The 15373-nt window shown below is 43.6% G+C and overlaps 1 protein-coding gene across 2 annotated transcripts in view; it reads left to right on the top strand.

Annotated features, from left to right (window-relative positions):
* The window catches only part of GPC6 (glypican 6), a 1006549-nt gene that overhangs the window by 719342 nt on the left and 271834 nt on the right, over positions 1–15373 (top strand). The gene's annotated exons all lie outside the window — the stretch shown is intronic.

The following is a 15373-nucleotide window of genomic DNA, read 5'->3' on the forward strand; positions in this document are numbered from 1 at the left end:
TGTATCTCTATCATATCTATATGTTGTAACCATATGTAATATCTCTACTTTCTGCTAATCATATTAAACGAGACAGGTAATCTCTTTGTGGCTAAGAAACGTGAGTTGAAAGAGCGTTTGCCAGCAGTAGATGTGAATCCACACCACCTCAACCAGAGTACACGCAACCCTCTGGCTTCCCAGCCTCAGCCAAAGGTTGCTCCATCAACCTGCAGATGGCAAATGCAGAGGACAAAGTCCATCTAACTTTACCTCACGCACCCCATGGAGTTCAGTTTCATGGAGGAAAAATACACTTTTGCGTGTTCCCCAGTGGTAGATGCTTCCTGAGCCATTGTAAAACAATGTAGGTTGATAAACTCAAACAAGATCGACTTATTTTTCAAAGCTGTGGTATCTCTAAATGCAAAGAATTAAGACGAGACAGCATTTACCCTTTGACTTTATGCTGAAAATGGACTCCACCAGGTGGAAGGTATAATAATTAAAATACCAATTGTAACTGATAATTTAAAGGAATAATTGTCTTTTTTGGTTGGTAAAGGACCTGGAAACTATGCCACACGAGGTGCTAGGGAAGCATTTGAATACATGGTGAGCGAAGAGAAGACTGGAAGGAGAAACTCCGCGATGACTCAGTGTCACATACTTGGGGTCTCCGTTTTTACAGAGGAGTAAGGTGTATGCTGTGAGGCCATGACAGAAAAACGTCTTTCGAGTCAACATAGGGAACAAATTTCCAACCTTTGCAAGAGCTGAAGCTGTCGGAGAGGGACGTGGGTGTTAATGAGGCAGGGGTCTCATGCCCTCAAAGTGTGCAACTGAGCTTACGCTTTCTCTGAGGGATTTTGTGGCAAAGGAAGCGGATGGTCTCTAGTCCCTTTCAACAATGCATATGCACCTGCGAAGACATTTTTGAGCAGTTGAAAGTACAAAGGACCTTTAAAAACAGAAGTGAATGGTGTGGGGTTTCCTTCATCCAATGGGATCCTGGGCTGCAAAGGGCCCTGAGGTCCCCTCCGTATGAATGAGCTCTGTGACCCATGGATGGCGGGGTCCTGGGAGGAAACGAAGGCAGGCTTTCATCCTGACACACATGCCTGGCCAGTGCCATCTGCCTTTTCTCCACTGTTTAGCATTCGATAATTCACTCTGTTCCACCTCTGTTCCTTAGGCACCTAAGCATGTTTAGTTAACTCAGCTGTGACATTTCCATGATGAACAGCCTTCCATGGAGAGGGTCTGGAAGGTTGACTGAAAATTACACATTGATAATTCAGACTAAAGTGTGTGGTGTATGTTACAGACGTAGTCCCTTTTAGGGTGAATTACGATTTGATTAAAATGATAATGAACAAGTAGAAGATTTTACTAATACAAAACTTCATGAATTGGCAGTTTACATGATCAAAGATCCCCTGGTGTCATGTTTTGGGAAGTTTCCTGTTGGATTTCCCATGACCTTTGTTCTTGGAAAGCTTGCCCGGCTTCCAGAAAGTCAGTTATTCGGCGCAGAGCTCGGGTGCAAATGTGCGCTGAGACGCAGGAGGTGGTGTCTTCGGTGGTTTTATCTGGGGCTCCAACAAGGGTGACCCAGAGGCCCTGTGGCCTGGAGTACAAATCCACACATCCGCACACAGCAGTGGCGCCTCTCCTTGGTCCAAACCTCCTGAAAAGACAAAATTTCAAGAGTGGCTGGTTTAGAAAAGCAGCGATGCTTCCACGACTGGTTTTCTTATCCAAACTCCTTGTCTTCAAAAGAAGGCAGTGAAGTCTGTGGGCACTGTTACATGGCACAGCCACCATGAAAATACAAATTAAAAAATTATAAAGGTGAGAATAGCTCCAGGGTTTTGATTTTTGCCACAAGTCTAATGGCCTTAAAGAATGATAGGGTTTGAATTTTCATATGGATGAACTTTCCTGAGTGATTTTTGCAGATATTTGTACACAGTGAAGCATTTATTCACTGTCAAGCATGATTAATGTCTTTTTCTTCCATCTCTTTCCTCTTCTAAATGTATTTCGTTTGACCATGCTCTCTGGTGAATTTTTTTCATCTGAGACTGTGTACAGACAAAGTAATAAATAGAACTGAAAACTGAAGGGGAGGGGGTGGCCCTGGCAAGGTGGCTCAGTTGCCCTGTGGACTGAAAGGCTGCGGGTTTGATCCCCAGTTGGGGAGCATTCAGGAGACAACTGATGTCTCTCTTTCTCTCTCTGTTTCCTTCTCTCTCTCTCTCCTGTCTTCCCCCCACCCACCATCTCCAAGAATATCAATAACTATATCCTCAGGTGAGGATTAAAGAAAAACTAAGGAAGGGCATTGATTTGAATTTCAGTAAACATCATCTTCTAATTGTTGCCATGATCATTTACATGTGTCTACTTTTAACATTTTATGCATAACCTATATATAATTATCCTGAAATATACTCCATGAAGATTGCTATCAAAGCATTCATGTCTTCAAACATAGTATGTCTTGCATAAAATTCCCTCTATCTTCCCACGGATAGAGTGAGAAAGCCCTCCATGTATTTGCCCGCACCCTTCCGGGCACCAGAGAAGCAACATGGATGTACTAGTTTCTGGTCGAGGGATGTTTGCGGTCTCGTGGGCGGAGATGGGCAGACAGACAACAGTGATAGGCCAATGTGCCATACGCTTAATATGCATCGAAGACCCTCGGACGCCGCGTACCCCAGACCAGAGGGGTGATGCCCAGGGTCTCGGGGTGAAGCCAGAAGGACGTCGCCTGTGAGAGAGATGAAGATGAGTCAGGTCAGGAGACTGGGGTGCGTGCAAGGGAAGGAAGCGACACGTGCAAAAGCCTCCAGTTAATAGTGCTGGGTCCTCTTCGGGAAATTGCGGCTCTAAGAGAAAGAATTTCTCACATTGGAGGGAGTAAGAGAGTCGTGTCTACACCTAATTATTTTCAGCTCACACGGGAACTCTCCAAACAGCCCTTTGCCTCCTTGACTTCTGCATCGAATGGCCCTACATGTGAGTGTTGGCCCTACACTAGCATAAGAAGTTCAGTAATGACTTTGAACCAAATCAGTCGTTTGATGGCCATCCAGAAATACCGTCATCGTTACTCTTCTCCTAAAATATTCGCTGATGAAAGCAGTCCACTCATGAAATGTGCGAGGCCTTTTATATAAGCTTTGTTAAAAATCATTCCTTTGATCCTGTATCATAATCTTCTTTACATAAAGTACTTTCAGTGCTTTGCTGGGACAGAGCTCAGCACAAACACAGAGCTACCATCATGCCAGCAAGAATGTGGTCACACGTGTGACAAGTAGAGACATTCTCTGTTAAATTCATTTTAGGGACCTGGGGGGAGATTCCCTTTTATCTGTATTTAGCATGAGGAGTAGTCCTGGGCCTGAGAATACATTGTTTTCCATTTTAACATCCTCACCCTTCATTCCCGTCGTCACGGCCGCAGGAAGAGACCTTCCTCGGCATGGACCTCAGGTTACAGAACCTGGCCCCCGGGGTTCAAGGGGCGGGATCGTGTGGAAACTCCCCTGGTGGGACCTATTGCCAAGGCCCAAACAGCAGGCGTTGTTATGCATTCCACTGTGGTCCTTGTCTCCAGAGCCACTGAAGCCTGAGGACCCTCCAGAAGAGGCCTTTAAATAATCTTGAAGTTTTCACTGGAGATTTGTTCAACCTTGAAGAGGAATCGTAGGACTTATCAATAATCATATGGGAACATAAGAAGTCACAGTCATAAACTGTCCTAGTTCCCATCTCTTTGCCACTCGGGAAATAAATCATGCTCCTGGTAAGAACAAATACAATAATGTTGTCATTTAAAAATGAAGATGAAGCCATGTGCTGGAATTTAAGCAGAATCTGTGGATTCAGTCACGTTTGTGTTGTTTTGGAAATCAATGTGCATTCGAGGACCGCACTTAAGCAGTTTATTTTCCCAGCAGTGGGACGCTCTTCAGTCCAGTGGTAAATACCGAGATTGAAAACATCATCCGTTATTTGACAAAGATCTTCCACAGCCCCCGTGCATTTTTCCAGGGCAGCGATCTTTGTGGGAAAGTGCAGATCCCATAACTCATTTCCAGGAGCTCAGCAAAAATATTGCTTTTCCAAAAGGAGGCAGATGAGTGTGTCTTGCCCTCCCGTTCCAAGAGCATATGGGGATGTAGTATTTTCAGAAGAATATTACGTGCAGTATGAATGAGGTTGCGTTTTAAAGATTGCAATGAGGGTTTAGAAATGCTTTTCAACAGATTTCAAAAATCGTGTTGGATTTAAACTGCTTGAACCCGTTTGGATAACGTTGGACTCTCATAAACTCTTCTCCTCCGGGGTGCTCCTACGTGACATTACGTCCATTGAATTGTACAGCCCTACACAGGAAGCCGTGTTTTGCACGCCCTTGAGCACAGATAGAAAAGCCACCAATGGTCGTTATTGGATGCCCAGTGTTGATGGGAGCAAAGCAGACAGTGACACCCAAGCCTCGCCAGCCTTCCAGCACATCAACACCAGATGCCCACTCAATTATTCTGCCTGTGACTTTTGGAAGGAAATGGGTGGGGTTGACTCGGCAAAATGATTATGTCATTGCCTTGTCCAGGAAGATGGCATAAAAGAAACAAAAATATTTACTTCACCGTAATCTGTATGTGCTTTCTCGGACTAAAATTGATTATATCACAGTGGATCCAGTATAGCTTCTAAATATGGTACAATGAATAAAGGTCAGAGGAAATAGCAAGTTTAGCCTCTTTCCAGAATTGAGGTAGTTGTTTTAATCCAGAAAGATGGGAAACAAAGAAAGGAACTGGTTTATCAGACATGTTTACTCCTAGATCTTGAAATTCTTTTTATACTCATATGTTTATAAATTTGCATACATTTTGAATTATAGGACATGAAAAAAATATCTTTGCTTTTCTCATGTAATAGCAGCTACACAGAATCACCTGCATTAATAGTGCGTGAAGTCATAACCACTTTGTGAATATAATAATACAGTAAGCCTAAAAACATAATTATAGCTTCCCAACTCTACACCGTAAATGTATATTTTAGACATAGAGAATTTTCCCAGGAACATTTGCTGTAAGATTGCATGAGGTAGAATGTCCAGTTAATGTCTGATCTCTTCCTTCTCTCCATTTCAGTTGTAGACACCGTGGTATTTCAGAGATTTCTAACAAGACAGTTTAAATGGAGATAAATGTAAAGACAGAAATGTCGTTATGTAGCAGCAGTAACAGATTCACGCCGGAGGTGTTTCTCATTCCTCTGAATGTAGGTCGAGTCGTCGAGATCTCTGCAGATGATGTATTTGAATTTGCTGAGGACAGTTGTGTCACCCGTGGTGAACTGAATGCAAAAATGTTCCTGGGAGCTGCTTTACACTTTAATATTTCTAACTAATAGGACAGTTCAAGTGCACACGCTACAGCTGTACATATGCGTGTTCCTGTACGTCTCTTGACAATACACATTTTTTAAAAATCTGTAAATAACAAACACCGCTTCCACAGGGTTCCAGATCCATTGTAAAGTTCGTCTCCACCACTGCTCCTTATATTGTTGTTTGATTGTTTATTTACATGTCTATTTCCTGCACTGGGTTTTTAGCTCTGTGGGTGAAAGGGTCCAGTCTCATCCCCCTTTGCTTCCCCAGCTCATACCCCCTTGTCTGGCTCACAGGCTTGCCACGGCAAATGTGCCCTAATGAACTAAGTTATGTGGTTAACATGTTTGAGAGCCAGACTCTTGAGAGGACCCAGTAGTGTTTTCATTATTTTAACCTGCTGTAATAAATGCTGTAAATAATACTATTTGTTCTAGTGCTTTCCCCTCTTTCAGGGACATTAAAATGCAATTATTTCCAAGAATCCCAGTGAGATTTCCTTTCCCATAAAAGAGAAACGCAGAGGCCAGCCATTTGAAATGCATCGACCCAGAATGTAATCTCGGAAGAACCCAATTCCCCAGCTCTCAGGTGAAACTTCTTAAGAAAAGACAGACTGGCTGAGCGTCTGGAAATGTAGAGTCTGTGAACCTGGGCTCCTGACCTGACTGAGACATTCATTTCCTTTGTGACTTCATTTCTGCAACGAGACTTAAAGGCTGGGAATTTGGAAAAAAATGCTGATAAGCAACTCTAATTATATTTGAAAAAGTAAATTGTTATAAGAGCAAATAACAGAAATCTACTCCGATATAGTAATCTGTACAGAAATCATTCATAAACATTCAGAGTATTAGCTATGACCTTAAATAAATAGAAAGGATAAACTGTAATAGTAGTAGTGAAAATGATAATTTAATGAATTTCTCAACTCTGAGGGGAACTATTTGACTCTATTTTCATTACTAATCCATGCCAAGGGTGCATTCCTAGAGTCGTCTGATGGGCTTCATGATAGGAATTAACAATGTAACCGAGGATTTCAAATAGTAATGAGATCTACTGGGAAGGGTATAAACACGGGAAGGTTCTGGGCACACGGGTCCAAAGCAACAGTGTTCCCGCCCAAATATTGCTATTACTGTTGAGTATATCTTAAAAGATTAATTAAATAAGAGGTTCAAGAAATATCTCTTAATATTTGTACTACTCAACTATTCAAATCATATCTAGGACAGATTCATGGTGTTTACTGAAAAATATTTGTACTACTTTTAATGATGTTTAGTTGCAAATGATCCTGATTTACTTATTTTCCATATTGGAAGGAACTACTCTCTGGTGCTCAAAACCGTGTTTTGTTTTCAGTTATTTTTCCACCACTGCTTCATGTCCACTGAAATTTTCATATTTGATGTCCCTCTTTAAATCCAAATGCCTACACTTGTGCGTAGTTCACGGTCTGCGCGCCCTCCACAGAGCCTGACATATGCCCGGCATTCGGTCGACTTTCCTCTCCCCGCAGCCCCTGGTCCATACCTTTGCTCTTCTTCCTCTTCTCTGCTCGTGTCTGTCATAAATTCTCCCATCATCCCCCATTTCTCTGGAGTCTTCTGATCTCCAGAAGTTGAAGGTGTACATCTTTCATGAAACTTTCTCCAGTTCCTCTGCAAGCGCTGCAACTTTCCCTCTCTGCACCCAGTCTATACCCAGAACTGGCGATGCGCCATTATCATCAATTATTCTCAAATACTTCCAAGGATGCTGAACCAGTCTCTTCTGCCAAATTAGGGGTTCTCTAAGGAATGGACCCCGTTTTTCTTCTGGAATCCAGCACAGTGTAGAATGCTTAGAAACTGGCCACGGCACACCTGGTTCCCGGCTTGACACGGGTCTCACCAGCTGTTTTCACTCAGGTCTCCACCCAAAGGTGACCCGCCCCGAGGGGCTCACCGCACCATTCTAGCCGGACTTCCGTCGCACTGTTTGTACCGTTACTCTGCTTGAGGTTTTCTTTTTTTAATAGAACTTATCTCTGCTCAGCAATATGTTAATTATTTATTAGTTTCTTTCTTTCTTGTCTGCTGCATTCCCGTAAAAATACAAGTTCCCTGAGGTCAGGCACTTTGCATTTGCTTCTGCTGTAGCCCTGGGGCCCCAGGAGCACCGTGATTGACAGCCAGTAAGTGTGGGAGGAAGAAGTGCCGATGTTCAGCGTCTACTTTTCCGATGGACGAGGACCATTATGATTTTGACTCAAGTCCTATTCCAAGTGGACAGTCATAGGTTTTATATCTCACGAAGCTAAATATATTCCCGGTATGAATAAACACTTAGGTGGACAACTGTAACAACTTTAACAAAAGTCCCCCATTAGTTTTCTGATAAAACACAGGCTCTAGATTATCAATGGCTTTTTATTAACCTCTCCTCTGTCCGCTGACTTAAAAATAAACAGATCACAGGGCTGTATAATGCTTGTCAGGTATCTAAAAATGAGGCGTGTTTGAAAAAATGAAGAAGGGCTGAGGACATTTTCTGCAAGGGAAATGGCTTCCCCTTCGTGACTAACAGCTCAGACCTCACCTTAGCATACAATGGCCGTAGCTCCGTCACCTCCCCAGAAGCTCGAGTTTATAATGTGTGCTTCGTAACAAAGTTATTCCATGCCAGTGTTTAGTTACCGTTACTAATTAAAATACAGTGCTTTGTGAAATGTTCTGTGGACGTTTTTATTAACTGCACATAAATCCTGAGAAATCATGTGTTTTATTGCCACCTCTTCCTTCAGAGATTTGCATCCGAGGCCAAAGCCTGAGTCATAATGAGAACCCCTGCAGAATTCAAATTCTTTCTCTCTGTGCTTCTCCCTTGGTACACAGAGCATTTCACTTCTCTGTGCAGTCAAGTACCTTGACTTAATATATGTATTATTTGAGAGATGAGGAATCTGAGATATGAAAAGTTTTACTTAGCTATGATTCATAATTCAAATCGATTGAAATTCATGTGATGCACTATCTGCAGGAATGTGAATGCATACCCTCAGGATGACAGTTCCAAAACTTAGTTCTATGAAAGTGAATTAAAATGGCAGTTAACTATTTCATATGAGAGTAAATGCTATTTGTGATGAAGAGACTGAATACTCTTAGAATTTCTCCCAACAACCTAAGTGGGGTTTTGTTGGTTTGTTTGTTTGTGTATTTGAAATGCCCTGATTTGAAAGGGAATTGAGAAATCCTCTTAACCAGACCTTGGGAGTACTATTATTGCCCATTAAGTTATAAAATTGAAGTCCAGAGAATTTAATTGACTTGCTCAAGATCGCAAATCTTACTTGGTAGCAGAAGAAGTGCCGGAATTCAAGTGTAGCGCTTCTTACACAATGCTGAGTCACCTGCAGATGCTGTGTTGGAGCTCATTCTTGGGGCTCAGGTGTTGCGGTGAGGGGCGCAGAAGCTGGGAAGCTCAGAGCATGATGGGAGGCGGCAGTGAAGCGCATGGATCAGCTGCAAGGAGGGAGGTAAGCATTATGTTAAGGATGAACTGGGGGGTTGTTTTTGCTTTTGAGAAGGAAGATGACATGAGCAAAGAAAGCAGTGTTTTGGATGACTGAGCAAGCATTGAGGTGTGTGTTGAATAGATAAGAGATTCTAAGGAGCAAAGAAATGAGTTAGAAGGGTTTTTGTGATGGTCTTGTTATACTGTAAAAAGAGCCTTTCGCCAATAATAGTATTATATATTTATGACCTCATACTTTACAAACAACTTAAACACTTTTCACAAATATTGTCATACTTAGTTGTCATAAGACTGTGAAGAAAGCAGGGGCCATAACAGCTACTGTTAACAGGAGACAGGAGCCCAGAGACAGCAGGTAACTCGTTCACACTGCAGTATGGTCATCAAACTGAGAGTGAAATCCTTGGCTTATGTCTGAAAGTCTGGTGCCCTTTACAGTGCGTATCTTTTTAACTATTTATGTACTGGAAATACCTACACAAAATATAAATACAATGTGTTTTCATTGGTTACACATCTCCGACCCTTTTTTCTTTAAGTAATATACAGCCGACCGAATCCTTAGATCTCAAAGAAAAACTTCTCTTCATGCACTAAGGACAAGATAGATCCTCTTTTTCTTCTATAAAGACACTGAATATTTACTTTCTTTTCTTTTTCCTTTGGGTGTTTTGTTTGTTTTGGTGTGGTTGGTTGGTTTTCAGGTTAAAGATACAACTAGAAAGAACAGTCTCTGTTTCTGTGAATTTTAAAAAATGTCTTATCTTTTTGACCTGGCCTCTTACCAACATTTTTAATTAGCAAAAAAAAAAAAAAACCTTTAGGAAAGAGAACGAAATAAAGATGGTAACGCTGCCTTGCAGCCAACAGCCCCTGTGACATCCTTACCCTCCGGTGCCCTGCCTTGAGCTATGCTGACTGCTTGAGCAGGTGACAGAGGGGCCACTATGCAGGCACCATGGGCCACCTCCCCGAGGGGCTGAAAGCGTGCCGTTCAAACCGGTGAGCGGGCGAACACCAGTCGGGGCCTTCTGGTACTGCACACTGCAGAGACAGCCCCACAAGAGTACGTGGGGAGTGGGTCACACTCAAAAAAGGTTCTTAGTGGTTAATTTAAAGGAAATTCTGTTAATAGGGCCATGACCCCTTAGGGGACCCAGGTTCTTAAAAAGGACAGGGGACAGGGCGTGACTCGGCGAGCAGGGCACTGGAGACCAAGAGCAGAAGCCCGGGTTCCAGCCCTTTCCCCAGCCCCCAGCGCCCTGCACAGCCTCAGGGACCGGGCTCTCTGCTGTCTCCTCGGGCTGCGCGTGGCAGGCTCCTTGCACACATCTTTTTTTTTCTTTAAGACTTTATTTATTTATGTGTACAGAGAGAGGAAGGGAGGGGGAAAAGAGGGAGAGAAGTATCGATGTACCAGAGAGAAACATTGATCGGTTGCCTCTGACATTGCCCCAACCGGGGACTTGCCTGCAGCCCTGGCATGTGCCCTGACCAGGAATCAAACCAGTGATGCCCAACCAACTAAGCCACGCTGGTCAGGGCTCAAACTTCTGTCTTAAGGGGCATAATTGATTATAAATCAGGGAACTCAGTTTTGGAACAATAATTGTACAAGATGCAACAAAATCACTGGGAAACCGGTGAAGAATTCTGAATAAAAAGGGAGGGTATGTGTTTTCATTTGACAGACTATCTTATCCGTGTTTCAAAAGTAAGACTGGCAATCACCTTGCCTTAAAAACAGGAGAGTTTTCTCAGGAACCCTACTGTAACGTGAGCTACTATGGAAAATTAGAAAAATTATGACTTTTAATTATTCACTAACTAGAGAAAGAGGTGAGAGTTGATCAAGGAAAAGCTCTCAGCTGCACCTCACGGAATATTCTGAAGAAAGCCCCAGTTGAACTTCACGACATGGGTCATGGATTCAAGACGGATGTTTGAAGGTATTCGCGTTTGCTCCCTCTTGGGGGAAGTGGATGAATGAACAGACCTAAGGAATCCTGCCTTTTCTTTTTGGGGACATGCCAAGAATCAGGACAGAGGCCTGCAAGCTATTGTACGTGTCAAAGCCGATGTGATCTGGGAAACAAACCAGAGCCGAGGCATGTAGAACAAGGCCTGGGTGATTAAGCCACCTCCGAGGTGTGAAATCTGAGCCAGACCTCAGGAACAGAAGCAAATGAGAGCCAAGCATCCATCCAGCTTTCAGCCCACGTGAAGGAGAGTTGGCTGAAAGTCCGAGCCGATCCAGGTGTCCTTGTTTCAGCAACTTCTTGCAACAAAGGGGGGAACCTGATGTTTATGCAGAACCCAGCGTGTGCCAGCACCGTTCCGTTCCCTGCCGAGTCTCCCGACGTCTGGGCAGCCATCCTAACAGGTTGTTGATAAAGACGACGACAGCGCAGGAGAGATTTAGTAACCTGCCAAAGGTCACCTAGCTAATAAACCGTAAAATGGGGTCTGTGTAACTTCAGAGCTGACGGTTCTTCACTACCTGATGCTCTGACTGGGGGGGAAATGAATGAATGAATGGATGAACCACACTCCACATTTCAGATTTAATGACGTAGTATCCCCATGTCGTCTTCTTCGGCCCAGCTTGTTCTGGAGTCTAGCACTACATGGGCACTTGGCTTTGTGTGCCTGAGAGCTGGGACTTCTCTAGGAGAAGAGTGCCCCTCCATGGTACCCCTAGGAGAAGCCCCGAGCAGCAGTCACTTGTGTGCAGACGTGGGTACCAGCCCACTGAACTTCACTGTATGTAGCAGAGTGGTCTTCATCCTTCTCTGTTTTAAACCTTTTCAACCTATTGCTATGATCACTGTGCTAATGCTGGCAGACCTCTTGTATGAGACATGCATGATGCTCATGAGCTCTTCTGTGAGGCCTTCTGCTGCACGAGGCCAAGTCCAATTTCATACGGATTAAGATATCCGAATGCAGTGGAATTCTGAAAAACCCCTGTTCCCGAGCCAGAAGCCTCCAGGGTCTGCCCACCTCCCATAGGATACAGGAGTCCACTCCATGTAATTTTCTGGGGCTGAAAATTAGAGAGCCACAGGATTGTAGGACATCTCCATGACCAAATTCACTGGCATCTTTCTCTCTCCTGCACCATCACTGAAAGTGTTTGGCTGGATTCCAGGTTTCCTGGGAAGGGGCCGTGACCAAATCCGTCTCTCTCAAGCTCATCAGCCCAGTCACCGTGGAGAATCCACAGGAGGCTGGGTGATCGCTCTCCTGTCTTCTTACTCCTCGGCTTTTAAGAGCACAGTCATTAGCCTACAGCAGCCCCTGGATTACTGTACAAAGAACTTTTAATCACCTTCTAAATCAATTGAATTGGAAGAGTTTCTCAGAGAAACTTCCTGGTCCCAACTCCCACGTCCTTTATTAAGTATTCAGGCATGGCTGCATTAAACCAATTAAGCGTGGACCTTTTATGCTTACAGTTCTTAACTTTGGGAGCCAGGGAGAATATGCCAGATAATCTCATCACTTCTGACAACATCAATTATGCGTCCGGGAGAGAGCTGTCGGATCTCCGTGACCCCAGGGCTGTTAAAAGTGTTTAATACCTAATCAAGTCTCAGACCACCGATGGACTCAGACCATCAGAACGTTCTGTAAAGCCAGTGGATGGAGAGAGACTGGGTTTTGTGCTCAGATGGCAGTTTCCAGCATTCTCTTGTCCTTTGCGGGAGTCCGGAGCCGCGTCGAAGTGCCGGCAGGACAGCCTCCATAATGTCGTTCAAAAACAAGTCCCAACCGATGCATGCCAGTGTTTTGCTTGGATGCTGTTAATGGAGAGGAGATGGCGCAGTAGCCAGGGAAGTTAGATCTCCTCTTTTTCTTCTTAAAACTTCCTGCGATTTTCCTTAAAACTTAATATCGTGCAAAATCTCTGCAGTGATGATGATTATTGTTATTTATAATTGACATTTGGAGACCATTTATCATGTGGCAGGCTCCAAAGTAGGCACTGTGAGCTCCTTGTCTTCACAGGAGCCGTGTCATCTGCAGTCGCTGCAAATGCGCGCGCAGAATCAGCCAACACCGAATTGTCCCTCTTAGGGAAAACACAGCTTAGGTTCCCGTGAACCTGTGGTCCCAACATTTTCACCAACCAGTTAATACATCCCCTTGTCTTGGGTATGCTTCTCATTATCTTCTTTTTTTTTAAAGATTTTATTTATTTATTTTTAGAGAGGGAAGGGAGGGAAATAGAGAGAGAGAGAAACATCAATATGCGGTTGCTGGGGGTCATGGCCTGCAACCCAGGCATGTACCCTGGCTGGGAATGGAACCTGCGACACTTTGGTTCACAACCTGTGCTCAATCCACTGAGCTATGCCAGCCAGGGCGTCATTACCTTCTTTAATATATATATCATCAGTTCATTAACTCAGACCTCACGGCCGACAGCGCTGTAACTCATACCTGCACGGAGCTTATCTTACTAACGCACGTGTTTTTCTATAAGGCTCACCATCGCCTTTTTGTTTTCAGAAACAACAGCACATCGGCTCTATACTTGGTCGTGTTTCAAACATTTAAACAGTGAAATTATCAAAGAAGTCACAGAAAGCGTGAAAAACATGACATTAACTACACTGTAAAAAGGACACTTGTTTATAGCATGAAAGCTGAAATAAGAAGGCGGAGCTTCCTCTTGCTTCGTGAACACGGGTGTCAGGGGTCTCCTTTCTTACAGCTGCCCGTGCACAGGTCCGAGAACCAGTGCGAGTGCAGAGCCAGGGGCTGCGTACAGGTCACGTTTAGCCACGAGGTGAGTTGTAAACACAGAACCTGCAGGAACTGGGCATTGGCCATACTTAGCAAGCATTGCTTAGGATCCTCATCTCAACTCCACAAAATGGAAATTACTGTTGTTGTTATTATTATTATTATTATTATGACAGTTTTATGGATGAGTAAATGGAAACTTGGGCAGGCCTTCCATTTACTGGACCCAGGCCACAGAGCTGGTAATTAGAAGAAACACGACTAAGATCCCAGCTGTCTGATCCCAGCTATAACCTAGTTACACCACAACGGCTCCATTACCTGTCACCTGAAAATATATTGTAATGTTTGAAATTATGAGATCACGCTGTACCGTTCATTATCTGTAAGGTTCGAATTGTTTGGGGCTCTTAAAAGGCCTCCAGGTAGAAAGGAAAACCAGTTTTTATGGCTCTGGTAGACTGCACGTTGGGGACTTCACACCTTGTCGAGAAGTTTCTAGCATTTCATGAAGATGTACCCCTTTTCTGCAATGTATCAAGGCCCCGTCTTTTGCGATGCTATGAGAGACTGAATAAGAACAGATACTGAAAGGCCTCGTCGGAGGTAAGTGTTATGGCTTCAGGTTGCTGCGACAGGCAAGGTTACGGTGGATCAGTTTACCAGCTCACGAAAACGGTAGAAATGGAAAGGCAGGGACTCAAGATAGGGAAGCGGCTGCAGAATCACTTGAACTCTTACCATCTTCCTGTTGGAATGGAACCATGTGCTGTATGGTGCAATTTTAAGAATCTTTAGCTAAAACAAACAAACCAAAAAAAAAAAAAAACCCCGAAAGAGTCTGATGTTGATGTCCATGTTCTTAGATGGAAGTAAGCTGTGCCTTCTACTAGCCTGATTCAAGTTGTATAAATCAATCAATGGAATACTTCCAAAGTACAGAAAAGATAAGATATTCTTTTGATTTATTTCTGAATAACAAAGCAGGCCTATGATTTGCAGTGTCCTGCAGGGAATCACAGGCATAAAATGTCAGCATCAGAATTATAATCAGATGTAGCCAACCCGAGTCAACAAGTAATTAATTTTGTCCCTTAGACCCCTGGAGCCAGCGATCCATGAATTGGCATTCACTAGGTGGTTATTTAAATCTAATCTTTAAAATGAGATCCCGTCTTTCTTCATTAAAATATGAAAGATGATGATGACCAGGAGACATGGGTGTCTGGGATCGTCAGTTTCATCTCGGGTTATGGAGTCACGAACATTAAAGAGAACACAAGAGTCATGACCCCTTTTCAATTCCATTCCTCACTATGGCAACTGGCAAGGGAAAAACCAGAGCCACAGATCAAACTGTGTGTGTGTGTGTGTGTGTGTGTGTGTGTGTGTGTGTGTATTCAAGGCAGCCTAAGCACATATTTTTACCTCTAAGTAGTTCTAAAGAATGAATACTCACTTAGAGGATTCAAGGGTTCTTTGAATTTATTTCATTTAATGACCTGATGGCAGAAGCTGTAAAATGAGGCCATCTGGATATGATCAGCCCATCTAATACTGGGGGGAGCTCCCCGAGTGGTCCGCGTGCACACGGAGTTCCTGGGAAGTTTAAGACGATGCCAGCACACGCAAAAGTGCAAGAAACCACCCCCCCCCACCGAAATCTAAAGGTATGCATTTGAAAATGCAACA

This window comes from Phyllostomus hastatus, unplaced genomic scaffold (assembly GCF_019186645.2).
Source record: "Phyllostomus hastatus isolate PE091 unplaced genomic scaffold, TTU_PhHast_1.1 phas_contig_29, whole genome shotgun sequence".
Lineage (NCBI taxonomy): Eukaryota > Metazoa > Chordata > Mammalia > Chiroptera > Phyllostomidae > Phyllostomus > Phyllostomus hastatus.